At 33.2% G+C, this 15,105-nt stretch overlaps 1 pseudogene; it reads right to left on the reverse strand.

The window, feature by feature from the left end:
• Window positions 1-6,508: 6,508 nt before the first annotated feature.
• LOC129289347 (putative disease resistance protein At4g11170) lies at window positions 6,509-13,927 on the reverse strand (annotated as a pseudogene).
• Window positions 13,928-15,105: the final 1,178 nt, after the last annotated feature.

Here is a 15,105-nt window from a genome sequence, read left to right on the forward strand (position 1 = left end):
AGTATGTTGAATGTGGTGTTACATTCTTTTTAAGAGGCACTCAAATCCCTCATTCTATCTTTTATTTAACAAGATTATAATGCCCTCAATTAAAATGAGATTGTATGGGGAACTCTGTTCCGGAGTTTTCATTTAATGAGATTCATGACGTTATATATATATATATATATATTCTTTGTTTACCTTTCTCTGACACGTTTTCTCCATCTTTCTCTTTATATGTTGAATCGAGTGATGTAGAGTACTAGTTTATAAATAAAAATTATCCTTTTAACTACACATAGAGAAAAATGTGGCTATCTAGATATAAAATGAAACAACAACGTTGATCACGAAGTAACCAAATTGAATGAATACATGATAATATAACAAGGTGAATACATGTTATAAATTGAAACTGAGATCACAAAAACTGTAATAAATCAATTAAATGATACAGCATAAAGCATATATATGTCAATATTTGTGAATGGGAGGTTCTTGTCTCTAGAAGCGAGAGAGTCATATCTGAAATTCACAACTAAAAGTCTTTGGTGGAATTGCATAGCGACAGTACTTGATGGTTATTAATGGTAGGGTCCTTTTGTCTAGAAGGGAAAGATTCTAATCCCAATTTCATAACTAAGTTTTTGGTTGAATGTATTGCATGTGATAGTTTGCAAATAGTAATAATATGTTGATTTTGCCTTCATTAAAAAGTCATTTTTGAAGAGATTCATGGGATAATCATAAAAGTAATCAATTAGAAAAAGAGAGTGAGTTAGGGATAGTGCGAATTCCAGCGTTTCAAGCAAGAGCTCCGCTAAAAGCCTAGTCCTATGGATCCTTGGAAGGAAGAAGAGGATGCTGGGTAGAAGTACCAATAAGCTTAACAAAGACATTACGATGGATGAAGCCTCTGGTTCTGGGGGAAAAAACTGGGAGTTAATATAGGAGGTCTGGAATGCATGCCAATCTCTTATAAAGCCTTTCTAGTTGGAAGAGAAGAAGAAAAGGATCATGAAGAGAGTCTTGAGAATCTTATTAAGGAATGGCTATTGCAGGAGCAGGCGTGTGACCAAAGATCAAAATGCATGTCTGATGAAAGGCTTATGAATAGAGCTGTGCAAACCATGGAAAGATGCACTAGTGATTATTCACCCCTCCTTTGTAGAAGACTAAGAACTAAGGAGGTGTGGTTACTAGTGCATTAAGGACTCCAAGCTCATAAATATGACCAATAACTACTACGTAGTTAGATTCGCCGACCACCTACAATAGAGGCTATGGATTATCTGAGGACATCATTTGGCACTCCAACAACGGAGCCCTAGCTTCAACCCATCTAGTAATACTCTAAAAATATATTTGATCTATCCGTAGCCTCAGGTAATTTTTTTAAATTGAAGCACAAAAAATTTGAACATGTTTTCTTACCAACATAAAAAAATGAACATGAAGTACACATCATGGCATCGTTTCATCATCAATTGTTTGAATAAGAAATACAAAAATTAACACATCAAATGAAAATGAATTAATAAATAACTGATTTATCAAACAAAGTTACAACCAACAAATTACTATTATTTAATTATATTACACAAACTTCATTAGAGTTTTATTAAAAGTGTATACATCTTTTTCTTTATTTTGAAAATATTATGAAGAATTTTATTCAAATTGCAATATTTCCTCTGAAACTCATAATATATTTATAAAAAGCCATCTTAATTTCTGTTTAAAATTAGATATCTTTTTGTTTATTTTTGATGGAGCTGCTATTTGCTTTCAAAATGTACATACTCTGTCTAATCCTATCTATAAGTGATAAACCTATTATTTACGTTAATTTTGAGTCATTTAGACTTAAATATGCTAATTAATTGTGATAAATTGAAGGAAAAATTATGCGTGTAACCTCACCAAGTCATTGAAAAAAAGTAAAAGGGCCCAAAAATAGGTTAAAACAAAAGATTTCATATCAAGGCTCATGAATAGTTCCAAAAACCTTCTATCAAGGCGGATGAATCAACAAGTCACTTTTATCATATTTTATCAAAATTAACAAAAATCTTAAATTTCATTAATTCAATTTTGAAATTTAATAGGTTTTTACCTCTACCTTCTAATAAAGATCAAAGAACTATTTTAATATTTTTTCTAGCATTTAATAAGGGTAAAAATATAAAAATGAACATAGAAAAATAGTAAAATATCTTATAAATAAGATCAAAATTAATCTTCCCTCTCTCTAATATGAATCGAAATATAAAAATGAACAAAAAAATAATAAAATACATTATAAATGTGATTAAAATTAATTTTCATTCTCTATCCTATAAATAAGACTAAGTTTATATAAATTTAAAGCTGCAGAAAAGTTTGTCAACTATATATATAATATGTGATTTAAATCAAACGTAATCCAGCCCCAAAAAAAAAAAAATTCAATCAAACATAAGACGCGTACGTGTATAATTTAATCTAGTGGTTTTTAACCAGAAAATGTACTTCAGTAGTTATTATACTGACAATTAATTCAAAGAAAGGTCGTTGAACTTAACTAAAGAAGGGGGAAACAGAATTTAGAGCTAAAGCATACAATTTATGAAATGGCACGATTTTAACAAGTAATCAGATAGCCTGTTAAATTGAAGGATTGAAAGTTAGTATTCTCATCCCCCTAAAAAAAAAAGGAAAAGAAATATAATAATTAAGATCACTCACGATGAAACCCCAAAATTATTGTCAAAATTTTTTAAATAACAAACATTTTGTTTTTGATCAAAAAAATTAACTTGTGATCAATCAGTTGTCAGATAAGCTTATAATATCCTCTTGTATGAAAGATTAGAATTGAAAGCGATCGTAATCAATAAGATAAATCACAAGAATAAATGGAATCTCAGCTTTAAAGAATGAATGAAGACTGACTTATAGCTTTGAGTGTCCCAGCCAGCCAAACTTGCAGTTTCAAAAAGGACATGTTTCCATTTTTGGACCTTCTCTGGGTTGCGCTGCAAATTAATCTCTCATGTTTTGCAAATGCGTCCTGGTAAGTTCCCTTCTGATTGGGTACATGAGATGGGTCCACTTCATAGAAATAGGAATAACAAGCTGTCCTTGGATCTCTTTACACTCAAGCCTGGTGAGTTCATTCAAACACCATTTTGAGGAACCTTAGCTTTTAGAGAAGATGAACACAGATATAGTTGAATCCTCAATGGCCAGGATGAGTGATTGGGAGATATCATCGCCTTTCGTGAGCTCATACTCTATGTAAGCTTCGATACCTCTCAGGCATAGAGAAGTGTGAAGATGGCTGGTGAAGCTTCTGCGAGTCTCCTCGCCTCTGAAACTAAGAAACACATCGTATTTCTTTTGAGAAGATGGACAAGAAAAGGAGCTTGAGGAGGTTGAAGAAGCTGCAACGCCCATGTGATTAGGGGATCGAAGTTGAATGACTTACAGGTCTTCTCGCCCAAAATATATAATAAATGGATCATGTCCAAGAGGCCAGGTAAACAGTTAGAGGGTGTTTTTTTTTTAAGAGGGGAAAAAAAAAGCTCCAAATAAATTAGAAAGGGATAGATATGTTTTAATTAAATGACCATAATTACATATTTTATGCGCATCATAACAGGCGGAAGCACGGATTCCATGGATACTATAAATTTATTACACAGGACACCATATATCAGCCCTTTTTTTTTTGGGTTAATTTAACTAACAACACAAGCGATTGGAAATACGTAGCTAATTTGATTAGTTCTCGCGTCCAATCTAATTGGTTCATTTATTAGTTTTCTTTTATGTAATTCTTCAAATACATCTGTTAAAAAATTGCATCTCAATATAAACTCCCTCTGGTTTTAGCATGTTTAATTCACAAAAAATTTAAAAACTTTAAATCTCATTAATTCTATTTAAAAATGAAACAAGTTTCCAACTCTATCCTTACTATATGCTCCCTCAAGTTCATGCTATGAAATTATGATCATTTTTTAATTTTATCCATATTGTAAATTTAATTTTTATGACTCATCACATACTCTGTATCTCTCTCTTTTTACTTTTAATAGGAGTAAAGTTGAATTTTTTATTTTATTTTTAGACAGATTTAATGAGTTAATTATCATTCATTAGTTCTAATTAAGCAATTAAAAGTGTCTTATAGATTAAATGGAGTACATATATGTACTTTAAAAATAAAATACTCCATTATTTAATAATCTTACCAATATTTCATAGAGACAAGGGGGTAAAAATGAATAAAAAAATTATAAATGTATCTATAAATAGAATTAAAATAAAAATGTTTTATAAATTGAAATGAAAAAAATACTAATTAAAGATATAGGCAGGAATTAGGATCAATTGTCCAATTCCTTTTAACTTAAAATCCCTCTGGTAGAGGAAGAAGAAAACCTTTCAATGTAATATAAATCAACGGACAGTCAGGATATTTTTATCCCCTAAACCAACAGCGAAGATCTGTTAAATGTAGAAGGTAAGTACTATTAATGGACCTAGACATTTAGGTTATGCTACATCTAGCCTCAAATATAATTAAGATGCAAATGTTAGAGTCTTTTATGTGATATATCTAAAATGTAAGGTGCTTTATAAGTTATTAAATATTCTTTTAGAATGCCCCTCGTTACATAAAGCATGGTAAAAAATTTGAAATTTATAAGAAGAAATGTCACCCATTAATTGAGGGAAATTCTGATATAAATTGGCATGTTTTGCAATAAATTTAAGTAGTCTAACTGTCTACCAAAAAATAGTCTAACTAATTTTTACTCCTTCCGTTCAAAAATACTTCATCATTTCAAATTATAAGACATTTTTAGAAAAGATTCAACGTCCCAAAATATAAAACACTTTAATAAAAATAAGGTTTTATTAATTATACTTTTTTAATATTACCCTTCCCATATATTCTTTCTCTTCAATATTCTTTTATCAATCGTGTATTAAATGAAAGGTATTTTTAAAAGTTTATATTTTTATCTTTAAAAAATAAAGTAATAAAGTGTATTTAACAAGCTTTATTGGTATGTGAAATTTTATTTAAAAGTATCTTATAATTTGGGATGGAGGAAGTATAAGGCATTTTTAATAGAATTTCACACCAATAAAATAGTTACCTATTTTCAAACTAACCCTATCTATTTATATTTACCCTTATTAAATACCATACAATAAATATAAAGTTATTATTAAAAAGAATACTTTTGAAAAAAGACAATGATTATATCTCAAAATACTAAAAATGCCTTACATTTTTTAACATCTAGCTTCTAAAAAATGTCTTGGAGGGAGTATTGATTTTTGTGACACATGTTTTATTCTCAGTTCAAGGCATTTTAAGCCATTTTATACATTTTATTTAAAAAGTTAGTTAGTGACATTTAAGATTATACATTCTTTTTATATTTATCCTTATTTAATAAGTTATCTCAATTATAAACATTGTTAATTACATAACTAATTAAAGGACATTTTTTTAAAAATTCATATTAATTACATATTAAAAGACTCAAATACCTTTTATTTTTTAAAAAAATATGATACTTAAAGAAATATACTACTCTATAATATTAATCCGATGAAGTAGTGTCCTACAGGTGAGATTAGGGGGAGTATACCTTAATGGCATCAAATTCCTAAAAGTTGGATAATAGATTCACAAGGGGGGGGGGGGAAAAAGCTGGACGTAATAGAATTATGACTAATATGGTATCGGATGTAACTAATTTTTCAAGAGCACTTACGATGGATTTAGGATTCAATGCTAATCAATTTAAAGTTTTAAATTTATAATTTTAAATGATAAATGAAGTTTTTATAAAAAAAATTATAGTTAGAAAATTATCTTTATCTTAAACTACTATGTATTCACTAAAATAAAATATTATAAAAATCATAAAAATAAAATAATATTTTGTCTAAACTATTCAATTTTAATTTGAACTATTTAAATTTATACATACAGAATTCATTTTCATATACATATTTCCCTTGCATCATTTGTTGGATTCACACTTCGGTGACCTGATGTGAAAATGATATCTTTGTTTTTAAGTACACCTTGACTTAAGAGCTATCTTATCTTCATTAATGAAATAAAATTGCTTGAAAGAGATGGTTAGTGATTAATTGCTGCATTGCTACAAGATGGCATTTGTACCTACAGAGACCTATTCACTTCTTTCTATATATATATATATATATATACTTGTGTGACTCTCAACAAGTTGACTCAAAATATGGCCAGTTGGCTTTGTATAATGTATTGGGTGTTTTCATGATTTTTTTTCATCACTTGTTTGCTTCATTAAAACTTGTTTTGAAGCAGCAACCCATTTGAGTAAGCTTCACGTTGTTATGCGTGATTTTGTCCTCCATGCTGTCATTTTAACTATAATAGTATGAGTTTAGATTCCTTCCACTTTCTTAAAGATATACAGAGGTTGTATATTTCCTTTAAACCATTTGTGTTAAATTTAATTAAATATAAATGAGATTTGCCAGCCTCCACTGGTTGTCTCTTAAGCTCAGTTTGAAACCCACTACATCAATGAGATTTGCGACGAGCTAGGAAAAGAGCATCTAATCTTGAGATTTCAATGTGGCATCGGAATGGAAGGTGGAGGAGGAGAGTAGGGTAAAACTACCGTGGAGGAGGTGGTGGGCATTGGCAGCGGAGATGGTGGCTCTGCTTATACAAAAAGATGGCAGATTATTCCATTGAAGCTTGAGGCCAAATTTGACTTCTCCAAGATGATAGAGGATGATAATAAGAATAAGCATTAGCAATAGAGGCTCTGAATGAGAATAACACATCACACAAAGATTGGTTCACACTGAAATTATAACACCATCAAGTGATGGCCTTGCCCCAATGAGTTTTTTTTACTACAATTTACTTGCAGCATCCACAGGACCCTTAACTACTTCATTATACTTGCATTTTGTCAAACTCATGTTTTTCAGCAGTGTGTACTAGTCCATCTGGGATAGATGACAGAAATCCTGCAAGGAAGACAGTAAAAAAAGATATCTTAATGGGCGTAAAAGAAATTAGAATTAAACTCAAATGTTAAGATAAGTGAGTGAAGTAGTTCCAAATCCTCACTGTCAAATCAGCAGAGATTTCTGTTACAAGAGGTGAAACGCGAACCAACAGCACCTTTTGATCTCAAAGATTGGCTCTGTCAGCAGCTGGACCAAGTTCGAAAAGTTATGGAAGCTTCAATGCTGCTTCTGATTTTATTTCTCCGGAAACAAAAATATCTCAGGTGACGCAGAGTTTACTGGTATTACCTCAATTCAAAATTTGTCATGTGATGTAAACTTTTTCAAATTCATGGCTGTGTTTGAAAAAATAATCACAGTAATTAGAAAGTGCCACATGACTAGAAATACATAGAATTAAAGCTTATTTTATTACCATGTTACTATCAAACTGGTATAAATATTTCTTAAGAACACAGTACTTGCCAGAGGTTTGACACTTGAATTTACTCTGGGAGCTGTTCCTCTTGCAAATTAATGCACTTGGAAACAACACTTGAATATGTACCACCGTTCATTATAGCTGCCCTTGCAGCAGACTTGTTCCATGTCAAACTACAAAAGAAGAACACAAACATAACGAAGATATTAAAGACCGTGAACTTGATTTGCATAAAAAAGAACACTAGGTCCGTAACATTTTTTATAAAAAAGTATACAACTAATATAACACTTTTGATACAATCATTGAGATGTATACAGGATAGTTTCCTAACCTATAATTGACTGTCTAGAACAGACAAACACCAGCAAAGTAGGCAATATATGTCCTCTTCTACATCTTGATTTACAAATCCCAATATTTTCTGTTGGCTCAAATACATGAATCCGTATTGTGTTTATTAAATAAAAGAAAAAAAGCAGTGGCCTGAACTAGCATTAGTTTACCAAACTCAAGCTCATCAATAATTTTTGTTGGCTCAAATACATGAATCCATATTGTGATTAGTAAATAAAAGGAAAAAAAAAGCAGTGGCCTGAACTAGCATTAGTTTACCAAATTCAAGCTTATCAATTAATAGATAAAACGTAGAGAGAGATATATACCAATAAAGCAATGCAAGGTAACTTATTAATGTGGAGTGCTATCCCTCAGTGATTCCAAATTCAATCCGGATAGTGTGAGTAGTAACTGGTCAATTTTCTCAGGTTGAACAACACAAGATTCCTTCAATTTCTTTGATAGAGTGATTTGTTCATCCTCATCACAAGTATCCCGAGGCCTCTTTGTCCTCATGCTCTGCTTCATCTTCAATTCCTTCAGTAGAAGGAAATCGTTATATTCCGAAACGTATATTGGGAGGACTCCACATTCTTTGATCAAGCAATCACCGAGCTCAAATTCAAATGAAAGCAATGGATTATAATTACTGGTTCCCTCATCATTGCCTCTTTTTCTTCTAACTTCCTCTATTATCAATTCACAGAAGAGGGGATCATACCATAGGAAAACATTATCTGAGTTCAATTCTATCATAGAATAATGCCATCCTCTTGGGCCTTGAAAATATTGGCGCGAAATTGTCAAATTTTTTCCTCCTTCCTCATAAATACTTTCTCGCCAACAGCATTGGCATCCCGAGTGACTCCGATCCTTCTCTTTTGATGAAAATTGAGGAATAACAAAGCAGAAAATGAAACCCAATAAGCCGTCAAAATCTGGGATGACAGAAATATATGTGGGAAAATATTTTGATGAACTGCGATATGTAAACCACTCTGGAATTGCGGGTTTTGGGAAAGAAATAATTCTTCTTTCACAATTGTCATGTATTGCCTGCTTCAAGGAAAAACTAGCGTATTCCATGATCCCACAAAGTGAATGCGCATCATTATTTCCATGACCACTCTTTTTCTGGTCTTCGTACTCCAACCCGAATCCCATTTGTTGAAGGAAATTGTGATATTCTGAAGCATATATTGGGCAAACTCCGCATGCTTCTATCACATCATGTTTGGTTATCTTGTAGTTCTCATCATAAGAGACAACAGAAAACTCAAATGAAAGCTTAGGGTTACCTGTGACACCTTGATCCTCCTCTCGTTCTACAAGTTCCCTCAAAAGGCATACAGAGTAGATTGGATCATACCATAGAAAAACATGATGTGAATTTAAATTTGTTATCCTCATATCATCACCTTCGTTGTCGACTCGTTCACCATCAAGATGCATTTGGCATTTCAAGTAACTCTGACAATTTGGCTTTGACGTGAACTGACGAAGAACAGAGCAGAAAACAAAGCCCACCAAGTTGTTGGCAGCTGAAGAGAATTCAATAGCTATGAAACTCAAAGCCTTGGTCGTCTGGTTATATCTAACCCAACCAGGAATTTTGCTTCCTGGGTAACAAAAGGCACCAGTTCGATTGAGATATGCCACTCGCTTCAAAGACAAATAAGCATGGTCCTCAATAAAAGAAACTGAATGTTGCTCCAATTTCAAGCAATTTTCGAGAAAGACGGACTCCACAAGATATTTCTGCCGTGGTCTAGGAGTTGTTAAATGGAACAAAGATTCCAGTGACGAGCAATTAGTGGCTTTTACATATTTAGTGAATGGTGGAAGTTCTGGTAGAGATTGAAGGGTCCTGCAATTGGTCATGTAAACGTAATCTAACTTTGGAAGATGCTTGATGCTAGAAGGCAAGTGTTGCACATTGCTTCCTTCCAATCCCAATAAATATAACGATGATAAGGAGCTGAAGTTGTCAGGAAGCTCATGCAAGTTACAACATCCTTCCAAATAAAGGTCCACCAAAGAGGGTATGGCTTCAAATAGCATGTTCAGTTTTGACTTGTCAATCACTTGTCCACAGTTAAGAAGAGTGAGCTCCTTAAGAGATCTCAGACAACATACCTGCTCAACTGAAAAATTCTTCGAACTTGAGACAGTGAGGCGAAGTTTTCTAAGTTTTGAAAGATACCTAATTGAGGAATAGGGTGTTGAAGCCATCATTCCTTCCTCTGGCGATAGTGAACATTCTATCTGAGAAGTGAGAGTTATTGTCTCTAATGATGAGCAGTTGGTGGCATCTATTTCTTCCATGGATGGTGGAAGCTCTGGTAGAGATTGTAGCCTCTCGCAATTCTTTAAAGAAAGTACTTTTAGTCCTGGAAGATGCTTGATATTATCAGGTAGCTCAGTTAAGTTCCGACACCCATCCAAACATAATTTTCGTAGAAACAGTAGAGCATCAAACAGAGTATGGAGCTTCAGTTTGTCAACTACTTGTTCACAATTAGAAAGCCAAAGCACCTTTAGAGATCTTAAACAACATAACCCATTTATTGGAAGACTCTTCAATCTTGAACAATTGAGACTGAAATGTTCAAGTTTACTCAGATGCTCAATTGATGAGCCCAATATCTCAATGCGTGTTGTTCCTAGTTCTAACTTTGTAATTTCTTTGGATGACAACGAAAATTCTGTCAAACTAAAGCACCAGCTGAGATCGATCTGTTTGAGAGATTTTAAAGGATTCTCACCATGAAGCTTCTTCAATTTAATGCACTTTTGGAGATCCAAAGTAACAAGCTTTTGAATCGATAAGATAGATGGATGAACATAACACAAGCTTCACATGATTCGAGATTCACCAACTCAAGATTTTGTGCCTTCGAAAAATCAGGTAACTCCATCAGTTGTTTGCATCTTGCAAGATTTATTCTCCTTAAGTTCACTAAATCCTGTCACAATTGAAAAGAAAAGCACCGCATGATCAGAAAGGAAACCATAAGACATTGACTAAAAATTGAAACATGCATTCTCATATTTATATACCTGTACTCCGTCCCAAAGATTTTTAATGTGGCTGTTTTGCATGCAAAGTTCAACTAGTTTTTCAGGACAAAATGTGGATGGCAGAGACTCCAAAGGATAACCATCCCATTGAAGGAACCTTAAATGCTCAGATAATGATTCAAGGCCAGAAGAAAGGTTCACCTTACAAGATCTCCTATCATCGGGTGAATAGAATTTTAGAAATCTTAGTTTAGACATCTTTTTGAAAGTATCGGATCTCAAGTTTAAATGTCTAATTTTGGACAGATCTAATACTATGCCTTCGATTGCATCAGTTCCCTGAAAAAATACAATATAAAATAGAAGTAAGTCAATTGAATCATATAATTATAACATTATTTACTTCTAGAAACATGTATTATTAGCAACATAAATGTTTTTTTGCTTACTGTATTATTTTTCAACACAGAATAGACTTCTTTTGGATCATGCAATCGACTTCGTCTTCCAGGTTCTTTGATGCACTCTTGGCGAACAATCTCATAGGCCATTTCTTGGATTAAGTCATGCATGCAAACAGCGCCCCCACTGACCGCTATAAGGGTGCTATCTACAAGGGTTTTTAACCCAATCCTAGCATGGAAGTCATAGCTCTCTAATATTGTTATTACATCGTCTTCACTTAGACCCTTAAAAAAGAATGCAATATCTAGAAACATTTCCTTCTCTTCATAATTTAATCCATCAAAGCTCAATTTCAGAACTTCAAAAATGTCTTCATTGGGGCTCTTCTTTAGTTTTGACAATGCACTATCCCATTCCTTTGGAGATTTTGAACGGAGAAACGAACCCAATACTACCAAAACTAATGGGATGCCTTTTGCATAATCAACAACCTTTTCTGAGAGGAATTCATACCCAATTTTTGGATGGGATGTATAGAAGGATTTGAGGTTGAAAAGCTCAGCAGATTTGTGATCGCTCAAAGGCTGGGCCTCATATATCTCAGTTACTCCTGCGATTACAAGCAATTGCTTGTGCCTCGTTGTAATGATGACTTTACTGCCAGGTCCCAAATAATCACAATACGGACCTAAATATTCTAATTGCTTCCAACTACTAACATCATCAAGCACTAGGAAAACTTTTTTACACTTAGTCTCCTAACAAAGGCAGTCCTTGAGACATTAGGTGGCTTGTGATAGTAACTTTCTTCGTCTAGTAGTTCAGAGAGAAGTTTATTTTGGACATATGTCAATCCATGCTTTTCTTCATCTTCTCTTAAATTTTCCAAAAAGCAACGACCCTCAAATTTGGAGGAGAGTTTGGTGAATAAAGCCTTAGCTATGGTGGTTTTGCCTATGCCACCCATACCCCAAATTCCAACTGCTGGGGCATTTTCCATTAACCTTTCGATCTTGGCACAGTTTTCATCAATTCCAACAAGATCTATCAGTGGTGAACTTGGACAACTAAGATTAACGTTATGCAGCACGTTGTTGACGATGCTTTGAATGAGTTCTGATTCGTCCCTATAATATGGAAAACAATAAAAAGAAAGCACTATTTTTTAATCGCAAAGAGAAGCTGCATCAAGCAAATAATCAACAGATATCACATATGTCTATGAGTACCATTTAATGGTCTCAACATAATTTTTGTTGGAAAGCATGACTCAAGTAGCTGTCAACATTTTATTTTCCTCTTTTTTAGAAATAAATGATCAAAATTATAAATATGATATCAATGTTTTATTTGTAAAGATTTAAATATTTTAATTTATTTTTATCCTATATTTGATATGTAACAAATTTTTCTTCAATTTAGAATTTGATCATTATGTATTAAAAAGAAAATTGATTAGGGCCTTTCAAGCCAAGAAAATAAATCCAAAGAAAATATGCACCAAAGATATTGCTGTATTCATTTCTTCATATCACAAGTGCACACTATATACGCGAAGGATAAAACCGGAAACCTATGAAATTAAACAGGGACGCTAACAAATGTACCCAAAACAAAAAAACAATGGGGACGCTAACAAAAGTATACAAAGATCAGATCATTTCGGTGTATCAAGTATCACGTGACTCTGCGTTGCTGGTAGCTGAGGTGGCTTTGGTCAATGGTAAGTAACTGAGTCATATTTTGACAGGGCTCATCAATATATCAATATAATAAAAGAAAAAATTAATTATTTGCTCCCTATATTTTATTCTTAAAATCAAAAGAGAGGAAGTATATGAATATCCGTGAAAACTGAAAACCCCCAAACCATTCTTGAACATATAAATGCAACTTATAAGAGTTTCGAGGAGCATACGCTTTTAACTTAAAGATATAAATCATGGACGAAGAAAATTGAAATTCTGGCCAGTAAGACAAGAAGAAGAATGAAAGTATAAAACTCTATTTAAAAAATTGCCATAACCAAGCACAAATTGATCAAAGATTGAGTTTGAAAGAGTGAAGAGACTACGCAGTACTGACCTGCAGATTTGAGAATCATAGCCGGCTAAATTTGCAGTTAGAAAGAGAGCTTGTTTCCACTGGTTCACTTGGTCTTGATGAAGCCTGAAGTCTATCTCATGCTCTGCAAACGCCTCCCTGTAAGTTCCCCTCTGATGGCGGACATGAGATGGGTCAACTTGATAGAAGACAGGAATAACAAGCTGTCCTTGGACCTCTCTACACCAAAGGATCTGGAGGAGCTCATTCAAACACCATTTGGAGGAGGCATAGTTCTGAGAGAAGATCACCACAGCTATACTTGAATCCTGAATTGCCCCGATGAGTGCGTCCGAGATGTCATCGCCCTTTGGGAGCTGATAATCTATGAAGGTTCGAATTCCTCTTTGGCACAGGGCAGTACGGAGATGGCTGGTGAAGCTTCTGCGAGTGTCCTCGCCTCTGAAACTCAGAAACACATCATGTTTCTTGGGAGGAAGTGCAGAAGAGGAGGAGGATGAGGATGAAGAAGCAGCGGCCATGATGCTGTGATCAGCTAATTCAGAGCGCAAAATCAGTTACAGTTGACACGTTCTTCTTCGCTGAGAAATGCTGCTAATGGTGACAAAGGAGCAGTTTATTAAAGTAGTGACTGGAGTTGACTGACTTGCAAGTCTTCAGACGCGTGTACGGGAAAGGCAACCTTAAGCTGATTATAGAATATTCTGCAGAAGGTGCAAGTTGAGCTCAGTTCCACGAAACTAGTGCTAACAATATACACGTGAACAATTATCTTTCAGAAACTAGAACCGCTCCCATGTCATGCATAGGATAGAAGAATGTCCGCTCAGCCGAACACATAATTGTGAGCCCTCTCCTTCCTGCATTTCCCTTTTTCTTTCTTCTATTGGTTTCGGTGCCACAACATGTTCTTGCTATAAACGTTCAATATTATATAGGCATATAATAACACTCTAGTATGTCAAAAGGAATTTAAATCCTCTACGGGATCCATGAATATAACATTCATAATCTATGAAGGTTCGAATTAATTCCTCTTGGCATAGGCCTGTGTAGAAATGGCTGGTGAAGGTTGTGCGAGTGTCATTTGTCCTGGACGGGCTTAGTACATGATGGACTGGGTTTACCAAAAAAGCAACTATTGGACCAAGAGCTTGTAATATTGGGCTTCGGGCTATGCAGAAGGAGCTTGGGGTTTTAGGTGCACAAGGAGAGATACAATCACTGTAGAGGCAGAGAATCATTTTGATGAAAGTCGTCTCCCTCTCTGATGCTTCTCTCCTTTGATACTCTCGATGTTTTTAAAATCAGACGGAATAAATCAAGTTAGATTAATAATTAAATTGATGTAATAATTAAATAAAAATAATATTAAATATATAGATAAACTAAATACAAGAAAAAATCTATAATATGTTAATTAAATGACAAAACTATAAATTAGTAATATTATAAATTATAATTTTATAATTCATTAAATATAGGTGAATTTTGATTAAATTAGACATAAATAAACTAAAAAATATATGTATTTTCATATATAATTATCAACATCTATATTAAAAAAAAGTCTCAAATCATATTTTATACATAAAAATTGTCCAAAAATAAAGTTGACTTGTAGTAAAATTTAATTTTTAAATTTTTTATCCTTTTAATTTTTAAAACTTTTTAATATTATATTAAAACCGTCCGCTTTTGTAAAAAATGCTCCAATTTTCCATTCAATTCTGATTTCTGATATAATAGCATTTCACTTCCGGTTCAATCTAATTCAGCTATAAAAATAATTTTTTTGTTTAAATTAAGTCGTTAACAGTTCCAACAAT

Source organism: Prosopis cineraria, unplaced genomic scaffold (genome assembly GCF_029017545.1).
Source record: "Prosopis cineraria cultivar Desert tree isolate PC_DT_omini unplaced genomic scaffold, ASM2901754v1 PC12, whole genome shotgun sequence".
In the NCBI taxonomy this organism is placed as follows: Eukaryota; Viridiplantae; Streptophyta; class Magnoliopsida; order Fabales; family Fabaceae; genus Prosopis; species Prosopis cineraria.